Source organism: Podarcis tiliguerta (assembly GCF_965153285.1).
Source record: "Podarcis tiliguerta genome assembly, chromosome: 2".
Classification (NCBI taxonomy): Eukaryota; Metazoa; Chordata; class Lepidosauria; order Squamata; family Lacertidae; genus Podarcis; species Podarcis tiliguerta.
This window is the reverse complement of record NC_139535.1, coordinates 75,817,803-75,831,320: the sequence shown is the minus strand read 5'-3', so window position 1 is coordinate 75,831,320 and position 13,518 is coordinate 75,817,803. Positions and strand designations below refer to the sequence as shown.

The following is a 13,518-nucleotide window of genomic DNA, read 5'->3' as shown; positions in this document are numbered from 1 at the left end:
AACCTGGTTAACTCCTAACCAATTGGCACTGAGGGCTGCACCTGCCAAGTTTTCTATTTGGTCCTCATGCTCTGGAGACTCTCAGTCTTCAAACCAGACCCCTTAAAATCTTCATCTGGGCACAGCAACCTCTGCTATTTCAGTCACTGCAGAGTTGATGTTGACCCTTGGCTGCTAAGTTCCCTCGATGTCTCACTCTTGTGATAATTTAATTCCTTCACAGACTTTCCACTACAACCTGTGATTCCAATTCTTGGCTCCTTGCTGGCTTCCCTAGCCTCTGCAAGCCACAGTCTCCTTTCCCTGGCCTTTTGCTCCCACTTCCAGATTCTGCTGCTGCTTCACATGATGACCTGACCGCAATGACAGTCTCCAAAGGCTGAATAACTTGACCAGCCTTTTATGCTCAATCAAGTTCTCCTTCCAACTAATATTTTAAAATTTGAGTGGAAATCTCCCCTTGCATCAGGCCACAAATCTGGTCCAGTGGGGTGAGGCAGAATGTCCAATTATCTGTCTGGGTATAAACTCACCAGGTTTCTGTTGGTATTTTAGTTTTTTTGTAATTTGGCTAAAGAACAAAAGGGTAATTTCCTGGGTGCCTAGATCCAGGTTTGAGGCAAGAACTCTTTGGTGAGATTTAAAATCACAAAACATGTGGCAGAGTAGAGTGTGGAAATAGAGGCTGTTAGACCTTTAAAATATCTCCTCCTTAGTTCAAGAGTTCCCCACTTCCCCTTAGTGTAGAAAGAGACTGCACATTTGAAGAGTTTGTAAGAAAAGCTATTTTTAACTTACTAAAGATAAGATTAATGTGCTTTTCCATACAGTAGCAAGAAAAGACAGGCAGTACAACTTAGTTTCAAAATTAATAAGTGTTTCTAAATTATTTGCATAGAAATACAAATAAAGCCACACAGTCTATGCTTGGAGCAACCAATCCTGACATCCTTACTGGTTGGTTACATGGTGGAAAAGAGAGAGAGAACAAAGGCTTTGATATAACCCTTTCTCCCAAGCTTAGGGCATGTCACCTAGCTAAACCTTGCAAGATAACTTAGTCTATGGTCTCAACCTCTCCATGCATTAGACTTTAGCATATTTTGTTATATTAGGATGAATTGTCCCACAATTTCAGTCTGCTATATATAGGACCTTTCTCTCAAAGCAGTTCTTGTTTTGATGCAACGTTAACTCACAGTTCAACTGCTCCAGTCACCTGCAGTACTATTGAATATACATTATATTTCTTACAGCCGCTAGCAGCAAGTGAATATAATGTATACAAAATGAATTCCTATAAATATTACTTTAAAAACAAAATTTTACCTCATAAAATCTATTTAAAGAAGAATAATCTCTCTACAGCCCTGCACCTACCGTATTTTTTGCTCTATAAGACTCACTTTTTCCCTCCTAAAAAGTATGGGGAAATGTGTGTGCGTCTTATGGAGTGAATGCAGGCTGCGCAGCTATCACAGAAGCCAGAACAGCAAGAGGGATTGCTGCTTTAACTGTGCAGTGATCCCTCTTGCTGTTCTGGCTTCTGAGATTCAGAATATTTTTTTCTTGTTTTCCTCCTCCAAAAACTAGGTGCGTCTTGTGGTCAGGTGCGTCTTATAGAGCGAAAAATACGGTATTTAAAAAACATCATGTGATTTTTGATCAATGTAATGAACATCTTGTAAAGTAAGTCTCAATGAACTAGTGGCTGAGAGGGCCATACCTACCCTGATACAAATCTCACCCTGGGTGTTGATGGAATATATTCAAATGAAATGTGCATTACTGTCAGGACAGGTGCTAGAAGCAGGTCAGTCATAACTCACACAACTTCAGTGAAGTTAATTCTTTATTCAAAGAAACAAACAGCTCCAGAGAGCAGGCCTAGTGAGCACAGCAACTCTTCCCAGTAGATCTTGCCCCAATGAAGCATCTGCAAGGACTGAGGATCCCCAGCGTCCTACAGCTGCCTAAGCCTCTTCCACTCCCAGATCCTTACCAAGCAACCTGAGACTCTGTTGATGAGTCAGTCTCTGCTCTGTCCTCTTCATACCTCTTCTGATCCTGGGAGACCAGGGGGAAAGGAGCTGGTCTCAGCAGTAGGAGGAGACCCACTAGCTTCTTCAGCAGCCTGACTGATCTCTGCCTCCCCCCCCCCCCGCTTATGTCTCTGATTCTAGACTGCTCTCTGCCACAGACTCTTCTGGCTCACCAAAATCCTGTTACATCTTCAGCTTCCGACACCACCCCCTCTCAGTCTGCTCCCTCTGACCATGCATTGTCGTCCCACCACCAATCCCCTGACCCTTGAGCCTTCTTCCCCTGGGGTTCTCTTGGGGGTTCCCTAGCTGGTGCATCACTCCACTCCTCTGCATCCAGCCAGACAGCTAGGCTTAAGTCCTTGGCCCTGCCCCATCCCTACTCACACTTGTTTGGGCAAAGACCAGCATTCTGGGTGACCTTTGGCTGGTCACTGCTTCTCAGTCTGACCTACCTCACAGGATTGTTGTCGGGATTAAATGAGGAGAAGGAGACCCATGTATGCTACCTTTAGCTCCTTGGAGAAAAAGATGGGCTATAAATGCAGTAAATAAAATAAAATAAAGAAAATAAAGCAGGCTCAATCAGTTTCAATAAGGGCAGGAGAGGGGATTGCACTGGTTTAGGAACTTTTTCTCCAAAATGTTACAATATTAAAACAGATTAAAATGGACACCAGCATTTCTAAGCACCTGGATACGCTTGCCTAAACAAGAATATTTTTAGCTTGTACAGAAAATAATACAGTGAAGGCACCTGCTTGATATCAATAGGCAGGGAGTTCCAAAGTATCTGTGGTGCCACACTAAAAGATTAAGTTCTTACCAATGTGGAATGGGTATTATGTGGCACTTGTAATAGTGCCAGTTCCACTAACTGAAGCAGTCAGCAGATGTTTGTGGGATCGTCTTACCGCAGTGTTATGCCACTATCTCTACAATAGCATCCCTGTCTGTCGGTGGTACAGAAATAAGAACGGGACCTATTTCCTTCTTTGATGGGACTGTTCCACAGTAGCTTCTTTTCCGAACAAAATCTTCACTGAAATTAAAGACAACGGACAAGGACCATAAGCCCATAGCCATACTAATTCTGGCACTTCTTAACATCTGGGGTGGCCAGATCAAGGATGACAAGTGCAGGCCTTTTTAGCCCTATGGCTGGCTGAATGTTGGTTACTAATTATTCAAAAAACTTGTAGGCCGTTTCTCTCAAGGCCTGGTATGATAAAGGGCAGCTTAAGAAAGACACTTTTAATTTTGCATGGCAAGTATTTATTGATCATGTTGCAAATGAAACCACCTTTCATAGAGTCCCAGCATCATAACCTGGTTTGTGGAATTATTAGCTTGAAATGTATCTTCTTATCTGGATTTAGCGTGTTGAGATTTTGAAAGTGGTCCTTACAGTGACCCTGTAAAATAACAAAGTTTTTTTAATAAGTGAAATGCAGTTTTTATTTTTTTCTTCTTCAGTTGGTCCTTTTTATTGTGTTTCTCTTGAGTTGTTATATATAAAATAAAATTTGGTTTAAAAAATCACACATGCAGCAGAGATTACAATTTACTTCTGTGATTTAGTTTGACTTGTGTAGAGAGAGTATTAGGAAAGTCCCATGATTTTCTGTAACCCTCTGTTGCATGTCTGACCCACAGAACAAAATCTGCTGCTCACCTGGAGTGTGTCTCTGGAAAACGTTTCATCTTGCTTTCTATTATTATTTAAAACATTATCCTCCCGCCTCCCTCATTAATTCCACTTAATAGCATAAATATGGTTTATTAAGAATACAAGCAGATCTTGGCCACAGTCACTTTGGCATGTTTGTCTAGGACTAAAAGTGGTTATGGTTGCGTTTACAGTATTATAAGCCCCCAAGAGTTTTAATTCTGTTTGCAAGAAGTTCTCTCAGCTTGACTGTGAGTTTTTACTGTTATTCTTTACATTAGGCAGCACAGGATTCAGGAGTTCTCATTTCCTACTTCCTACTAATCCCTAGATGTTGTTTTACTCTCCTTGTTGTGGCAAGAAAGGTTACATGCCATTCCCAGTGTGTGATGAGATTTCTCTGAATAGCTCTAGAGAAACTGTAGAAGGAATATTTTGCCCTGCTGTGATCAACATGGGTAAGGGTGGTCAAAATCACTTGAAAATACCTATGTTGACAAGAGGGTGGATCCTGGAAATAATCTACCCAAAAGCACAAATAGTCAAGTTCTTCGGGGCAAGCCTCATATTAATCTATTGCTTTGCAGACCACTTATGCACTGAAAGCAATAAGCTTTTGATTGAATTTGCAGTGACCTGAAAGGCTACTTAACCCATACTAGCATAATGACATGTAAATATGTGTGTGTGTGTTTAAGCATCTTTTGCTGATTGATATTGAACTGAAAAAAGAAATTGAGCTGTACATGCCATATGATGCCATTAAACAAATTATTGAATTTGCAGTTAATTGACTGAAGAGTACAGTTAATTAATACTGGGATATATTTTCTTGCTGTTTCTATTTTAGCTGTGTTTTGCAGTGAAATTTAAATGGTGCTCTTAGTTTAATAATAATAATGTTGTGTTAAAAGTAACACATTATTGAACTTGGATGAAATCAGATCAATGGAAAATACTTCATTGATTACTTCTAATATAAAGAATGGGATTTACAATTAACCAATAAAAGATTCTTACTGCCTCCTCTGGTCTTTTCCCAGCTAAATAGTCACAGGGGTGTTAACCATGTGTTAACCCAGAGTCGCTGTGAAATCCTCACAATTCAGCAGTTCCAGAGTTTTACCATTTACTTATTTTTTTAAAAAAATGTTTATAGGTTTTACATAATTTCATACATTTTATCTTTAACTGTTTCAAAATATTAAACTAAAAGGTTTTTTCAAACCTTCGGACCGCCTTCCTTCCCTCCATAAGTTTCATATTCAAAGAAAAATATTATTTACCGTTACCTATCTGTTATATATCCATAGTTACCAAAGTTACCATTTACTTATTTTACACATAAAGCCAAAACTTTAGAAATGAACAGCATGAAAAAGCTGCCCACTAAAGTTTTAATGTAGGCCTCTGAATTCTTAATATACTTCATTCTGTGGAAACGTCAAAAATAATTGTTGGTGATCATATAAATTCTCATTTTGGCCAGCAAAGAAACTGGCATAAAATATTTTTTTAAGTGTAAATGCCGATTGCAACATTTGAAGTTTGCTTCCTTTGGGCTTGTTTTCTCTTTTTTGATCTGTTTATGGAGATTAGGAAACATGGAAAAACAGGAAGCGTGGGATATATTTTTGAACTGATTAGTTAACTCTTAAATGAAAAGCTAGTTGGAGCCAGGGCTGTCCCTAGAGAAGGAGGCAGATATTGACAACTGCCCCAGGCTATGCACTTTGGGAGTCCTTGAATCTGGCATTAGTGAGTACAGGTGGCAGTCTTCCTGCCTGGTCAGACCTGCCATCTTCTGCCCACTCACAAGACTTTCTCCCTTCTCCTTTCCTAGACCAAGAAAGAAGGTAGGAAGTGGAGGTAGAAGACTCCGTTGGTACAAAATTGGAGGGGAGGAGTAGTCCATTGCTGTTAAAAGTTGCAGCAAAATATTCCATCTTGGCTGTATTCCTCACTCACCAGATTCCTTCAGGTTCTGTGCCTGATTCACCAGATTTCTCCAAGCTTTACCACCTCTTAAACCATTAGGTTGTGTTCAGCCTTTGCCTCTGTCCCTGTGTTGTTATTTAACTCAAAACACTGCAGACCTATTTTACAATCAAATGTTGCAAATATAGAGAAAACAATTGCTTTGATGTCATAATGCAAAAGTGAGCGGGTGGAGAGACAATTATATTCTCTTAACATTATCCTTTTAAAGTCTTAGTAGCACAGAGAACCTCTGCCAGGGAGATTTTGATACCACACTTTATTTGTTTTGTTTTATTTACTTCCTTTCATTTATTAAATTGGAGAGCCCATGAGTCTCCAGGCATTGCTGCATTAATTAAAAATAACATGATGCAAAATTCACAAGTGATGTGCTGTAAAGTTTTTAGTATAATTATTTCTCTCCCCCCCCCCCTTAAAAACCCTTCACCTTATTAGGAGAAATACAAACTACCGAGGTTAAATGTTTTAATAAGAACCTAATTTTTTCCCTGAGAGAAATAGATGCTGTGATTGAAATTAAACATGGAACCATGCTGTTTGTGATTAATGCTAGCAAATAGGAGGCAAAAGGAAACTGTGATTTTTATAATAGAGATAGGTACTCTAAACAGTGTTCCTGCAATCAAAAGGATACATTAATGGGGAACTTATTTGTCACTGAAATGGATGGTACACTTCGATATACACAAGACAAGGTTTTGATTTAATGGTGCAGTGATTTCTGAAGCCATATTCTACAAAACACATTTGCAGTCATTTTACAACTGATGTGTTAATTTAGTTGCCCGTTTGGATGATCAAATCCTGACTTAATAAACCAGGATATGGATACACTGTGGGTACACCAATCTTTTGCTACTTTTTGCAAAACAAACAGGAAGATGCAATTAATCATGGCTTCCTTTTACATCTGCAGTGGGAACTATGGTGAATGTGTTCCAAATAAACCAGATTTGGATGCCATATTTAAATATGGCTTCTGGATCTTGGCCTATTTACAAACCATTCACCATAGTTCCCAATTCAGAAGTTGTGTGTGTGTCCGTCAGTAGCCCAAGGTTGTAAATTTTAAACTGTTGTAGAGGGACAATGAGAAAAATGATGAACTTGACGGGTTCTTTTACTCCTACTGTAGACATTATGCTGTGCTACATCTCTGAGCAACTGCTTGCTTGACTTCAGTTAATTGCTCTCCATTTCTATGAGTTTAAGAAGGTATGAAAGACAGAATAAATTATTACCTACCATTAATGTTTTACCATGCCAGAAATGCAAATATATTTCAAGCCAATCTTCTGTAAATATGTTGCCTGGCATGAACTGAGACTTCTTTGCAACTGCTTCTTGTGAATTTTGTCTCTAAAGTCTTAGATATTGCTGGAATTTTGCTTTGGTTTTTTATTCAGAATTTTCCAATGCACTGTAAGGATAATGCTCATGTAAGTAACACAACATCTGAAAACGCCCCCCCCCCCCCGCAAGTCTTGCCAAGCACAGTGAAAGCTTTAGATAATACTGAGCAGTGGGCCAAGACAATTTTCTCTGAATTGTCCATAGTGAGGCACCAATTTTCATGCAAGGGAATTAAATTTGATGTGATACAATTTAATTAACAGTACAACATGCATTAATTACAAAAGTTAAAGTTGACTTGCTGTGATCAGACAATTGCTTTCTCTTCATATTACTCATTTTTGATTACCAGCATTAAGTTTTGACTTCTTTGTCCAGAGACATTACAAAACTGAACAATAGAGCTGCAAGCATAAAGTGATCCACATTGAGGCAATAAAATAAAGCCATAAACTTCACATATAGATGCACAGTTGGTGTCTATACTGGTGGTGCAGACCAGGAAAAAATATATTGTGGTTGTGGTGGATAGTTCAGTGATACACAAACCCAATGTGCAGCACCTGTGAAAAAGGTGAATTCCATTGTTAGGGATCATTAGGAAAAGGATTGAAAACTTCCAATATTCTAATGCTTTTGTGAAAACCTTTGGTGTGACTTGCATGGAATGCTGTGTACAGTTCTGGTGACCCCCACCTCAGAAAGGATATTGTAGAGGTACAAAAGATCCAGAAAAGGTCAGCCAAAATGATCTAGGTAGGGTGGGAGGATGCAGCAATTTGCCTATAGGAGGTTATAATGTTCAGGACTTCTTAGTTTATGGGGCAGGGCTTTTAATACAGGATGACACATAACATGTAATAGGTATTACTGAAACCTAGTGGGATGAAACTCATGAATGGAATGTAGAAATTGAGGGATACAACGTGCCCAAAAGAAATAGGAATAGGAAGGGTGGAGGAGAAGCATTATATGTAAATGACATGTACACTAGTGAAAAGAATCATGACTTAGAGTGTGGCAGGCTGATGGCAAGTGTATGGGTAAAAATTGTAGGAGAGGGAAATAACAGTAACCTTATTATGGGTGTCTGCCATAGACCTCTGTGAGCCTGAAATTTCCCATTCGGCCAGCTGACAACCAATATTGTTCACATAGAATCATAGAGTTGTACCTTTCACTGATATTTCTATGTGGGATAGGTGTGGGATTCCAGTATAGCATATCTGTACATGTGACAAAAAGCACACTGTTTTTTAAACCCAGAAGCAAAGTGTTACATCACATGTAGTCTTTAAAATGTGCTCTTTATTGGTTTCGTCACATCTTCATCCCAGAATCCATTAGCTTTAGAATTGTCAGGAAATGGAGACAAATGTGTTAATGCTAGTACATCTGCAATATATTACTTTCAGCGAAAAAGAAGACTAAAAATATTGGGACAATATTATGTGTAATCCTATCTTATTTTTCACTGCACCAGCTTGATGTGCAGTATCAGTGCTTTCATTCTGCCAAGAGTAATGTTACAGTGTCTGCCTGATAATTGTTCAGATATCTTTTCAATTACAGCATTCGACACTGTTTGTGACAGCTACGTCATATATAAGGGTGCCTTACAAAGGATGTGTTTAAAGTATTTTGTTACATGCCTGCTGCATTCTTATTTACATTTACTCAGTCAGCAACCTTCTTGTTCCCTCTCTTGTATTTATCATATATGCTTCTACAATGCCTCTCCACCCACCCATAACCACACTCCCTATGATTCCAAGGCTTGCTTTTAAAAATGTATATATTTTGGTATTGTTTCAGAGAACCTGTTAATAATAATAATAATAATAATAATAATAATAATAATAATAATAATAATAATATACCATCTCAGAGCATTAGAAGCACATTACAAAACATCAATGATAAAATCATAATAAAAAACATACTGACAGCTGACAGCCTACTAGTAAAATAGTCATCATAATAACAATCCTTTCCCCCACACTTTCATAGGACATAGATTGTTTAATAGCCATAAGCCTGGGTAAAGAGGAATGTTTTTTCCTGGCATGGTGCCAGGCAAGCCTCTCTGAGGAGAGCGTTCCACAATCGGAGTCATCACAGAAAAGGCTTGTTCTCTTTTTGGCACCCTCCAAACCTCTCTGGGATGGGGGCCATAGAGAAAGGAGTCATGTGACAAGTGCAGGGCCTGTGTCGGTTTTTATGAGGAGAGGTGATCCTGAAGTCCTGAGCAATATATGACTTTATAGGCCAAAAGCAGCCCTTTGAATTGGGCCCAGAAACTAATCAGCAGTCAGTTCAATTGTGCCAGGATTGGTGTTATATGCTCAAACTGTCTTGCTCTAGTGAGCAGCCTGGCTATTGCATTTTGCACCAGCTGAGGTTTCCAAACCGACTTCAGAGGCAACCCTACACATAACACATTACAGTAATCCAACTTAGAGGTTATCAGAATGTATACCACAGAAGTTAGGCCATCCCTGTCCAGATAGGGCATGGCTGGGCAGAAGGCACTCCGCATCACTCTGCACTACCCGGAAAAGCTCTGCTGGGTGGCATAGTGAGGATGCAATTGAAGCTTAAAGTATGCCTTCTTTGTTGTGTTCACTGTCACTGAGTGAGCTCCAAATGTGCACTCACCATGGTTTGGTTGTATTCATCTGGAGTTTTCCTCCACTTGTGTTCAAGCCGTCTCCCAGCTTGCTTCTTTGCCCTAGGCTTGGGAGTATACCACAGAACCAATTGGGTTCCACAAAGCAGGAGAGGGCACTCAGGAGCAATTGTGTTGATGGCCAAGCCATATGGATACAGATTGACCAGGCTCTCAATAGGAGGGCAAGTCATATCAGTCAGAGAAAACCCCAGAGTCTTCTGGAAGCCTATTGGATCCATCAGCCTCTCAGGGCGGACCATCCCAATAGGTCCTCCACCTCCGCAGGGGGGACAGAGTACTGAAAATCTAAAGCACAATGGGAAGTGATCTGACCATGACAAGGGATAGATGTCCTATATCCCCCACCTTCAGATCACCCTCTTCCCATCCAGTCCCTTCCCATCCCACCCATACAAGACCCATAGTCTGACCTGGGACATGCATTGGGCCAGTGACATGTTGGGACAGCCCCATGGTTCTCATGGTAGCCATAAAGTCTTGAGCCACCCCAGAGCCAACCATCTCAGCATGAATGTTTAAGTCTCCCAGAATCAGCAGTTTGGTAGTTTTCAACACTGCTTCTGAGATCAGACCAGCAGAATCTCCAGTCTGTCCTGATTACCCAGTGCCAGGACCCTCAGAATCACATAACCTATGAAACCAATCACAGAACCTATGATTGGGCATATTCTCAGAACCATTATACATTGTGTGAGCAAAAGATGTGTAAAGATCATACATCTTAGGAAAATCAAATAGAGTGGACGCTCGGGTTGCGAACGTGATCCGTGCGGGAAGCACATTCGCAACCCACAGCATTCACAACCCGCAGCGCCGTGTCTGTGCACACACGGGTTGCGATTCAACGCTTCTGCACATGCACAAGAGCCGAAACCCAGAAGTAACCTATTCCAGTACTTCTGGGTTCGGCGCGGTGCACAACCCAAAATCACGCAACCTGAAGCATCTGTAACCTGAGGTATGACTGTACTCAATGCTAATCTGGCTCACCCAAGATAACATTTGCACATTGCTCAGTGCATACACACGCAATGGCAACATCACCAAGGCCAATGAGTTATCTAGCTGTCACCCTTGCTCCAATCACAAGATATCTTTTTCTCACAGTCTTACAATTTACAAGGTTGGGGAGTCACTTAGAGGAGTAGCAGTCTTGCAGTTTGCTTATTTGGCAACCTCCTAAAATTGCCAGCACCGTTCATCCCAAAGTGAAGCCAAACCCTGTAGGCTTGGTTCTTCATTTCTTGGCTGCAACATCCCCTTTGAAATCAGTCAGGAATTTTTGTGAAAGAAAACTGCATATAGATTGAAGTATTAGCGCCTATGTTTCTGAATGCGCTTACAACCTGCTGCAGAGAAAATATCTGGTGTAAAGGAGAAGAATGGCTGAAATGGCAGTCACTTTGAAATTAAAGAAACAAAGTCTGTCCTCTTTATACTGAGGGCATTTAACAATCTGGCACTGGTATGAAAAAAAAGAGAGACAGGGCTCTTTTTTTCAACCAGAACTCACTAGAACTAAGTTATGGTACCTCTCAGGTAGGTGCCATTGCCATTATAAGAGAACAAGGGAGGTTGTTCATGTTGAGTTCCAGAGCCTCTTTTTCTAGAAAAATAGCACTTGGTAGAGGTCTTCATGTTTCAGTGTATACTCTGTGCACGTAGAGCTTCACCTGCACTTCATGAAGCATATATATTGTATTCCAACTGTGTAAATAATATATTTTGTGATATCTAGCCTTTTAAGCCCAGGATAGCTGTGCTGCAGGCTCAGGCTTGCTTTTTCAATTTAAATTGTAAATATTTCACTGGATGCAGCAGGCTTCTATGTGTCAGCTGTCATCTGCTCCTAGGTCCCACTCAGACTGTGCCTTACAGCTCTAGAACTTAATAGTATCCTGAATTTACTTAAGGTAAAGGAATAGTTTCAGCCCTATCTGACATTGTTAAAATTGCTTGTGGTGGTAACACTGAATGATTTTGTTGGAACAGTTGGCAGTTGATGGTATCAGTTCACCATTGGACACACACACACCCTTCCTTCCTTCCTTCCGTCCGTCCGTCCGTCTTGTTCTGAAGACACCAAACCAGCTCACCTTTACAGAACCAGAAGATGATACAATTGGTGACTTCATAACAACTTCCATGTTTCTAGAAAACTTGTCCAATGTGCCTCCTTATTCCTTGGGCTCAGTAAAACAGCTTGAGATGGCTCCTGTACTCCTAGCGTGCTTACCTACTCTTTTGTGACAGTAACTCTTGTGGACTTTTGTGGAGTAACTCTTTTTGTTACTCCAAATAAAGGTATTTCCCAACTGTTGGCATTTTTCTTAGGGGACCAACATAGCTTTTCTTGTGTTTTATGTACCTTGGAAGAACGACAAATTTAACTGTTCAAGAGCATGATCTACATCCAGTAGTGCTTGGTGATATATTGATAAAATGTCTGAAACCAGTATAGTGCTCAGATTGCGATACTGGTTTCAGACAATTTGAACTGGCAATACATGGCCTGGGGAAGAAAGAAGCAGCCAAGATAAATTCCAGACATCGTGATATATCAGAATATTGCAGTATTTAGCTGCTGATATATCACAATATTGAAAACCAGATGTCGCCCAGCCCTACCAGCTGAAGAGGGACTTTGCTTTTGAGGGCTTATGCAATATTTTCCAAATTTTGGCTTGTGTGCTTCTGCTATCTTACTTATCATTTCAGGCTGATGGCAGATTCCTAACAGCTGGACTTTATATTTCAAAAAATGGGGACCAGCCATTTCTTCTTTGTTTTAGATGTAAATTTCAACCTCTAGCATCTAACAGAGACCAATCCATCAATGTCTGTAATATTCATTTTGAGTCTAGGTCTAAATGCAGATCTTTTAGCTATAACTTGTACCCAATTTTCACAAATTGGTTGGTCCATTTTAATTGATATTTCTCAACTGCAGATGTATTTTCCCTTTAAACTTTCCTTTTTTAAAGGAAATATTCTGCATTTCTTACAAGGAGTTATGAAAACGCAAAGGAATCTATAACATGCTTGTATTAATCATCTTTGCCTACAGGCATCTGTCTTGTAAAGGCAGATTTTAGGTCTTCAAAGGAATGGCTTATGAATCCTACCTAGCTTCACATATGTGTGGCCATAGGTAAAAATAACACTTGGAGAAAGACTCTGTAATAGTAGCAATTTTGAGATTAAATATGAAAATGAGCAAATTCCTTAGAAGTTATGTATGTTTCAAGGCAAGTGTAGAATGTGTGCTGTGTTAGAGTAGAGAATTTGTGTTTGTGGGCATATCCACATGGTAACTTTCCACACTGGCCATGTTGCACACTAACATCATGTTTTCTGAAAATAGCCTCTGGGATAATTTAATTCTATGTAAAATCATGTAATTAGCAATGTGGAATCATGGGGTGGGGGAGCCTTGGACAGAAATAACTCATTTGACTTACCTGCAGTCATCAAGAGCAATAAATTGTTGTTGACATCTGTCTGTCTTGGAAGACAATAAAAGAGTGCCTCTTCAGGGGTGAGGTCAAACTCTAATGATTTGAGAGTTACAATTTCTGCTGTGGCTGTAGAGACTGATACAGGAGAGACATGTTTTGTTGCAGCTGGGGCATATGAAGATATCTAGTTGTGATGATGCAGGTGTACCATGGTGTTTCTTTTTCTGTGTGCTCCCAGCAGACATTCCTCCTCTGGTTACTGCTGTGGATACATGACATTACTCATTGTCTCCAGGTGCTGCA

The 13,518-nt window shown here is 40.1% G+C and overlaps 1 protein-coding gene and 1 long non-coding RNA gene across 25 annotated transcripts in view; one reads left to right on the top strand and one right to left on the bottom strand.

Moving 5' to 3' along the window:
* TENM2 (teneurin transmembrane protein 2) overlaps positions 1–13,518 on the top strand; it is a 753,140-nt gene that overhangs the window by 575,804 nt on the left and 163,818 nt on the right. The window lies entirely within an intron of this gene.
* LOC310673115 lies at positions 3,295–5,831 on the bottom strand. The gene is made up of 2 exons (XR_014508867.1): positions 5,680–5,831; positions 3,295–3,457 (listed from the first exon to the last, which is right to left on the bottom strand). It is a non-coding gene; the product is annotated as an uncharacterized lncRNA (long non-coding RNA).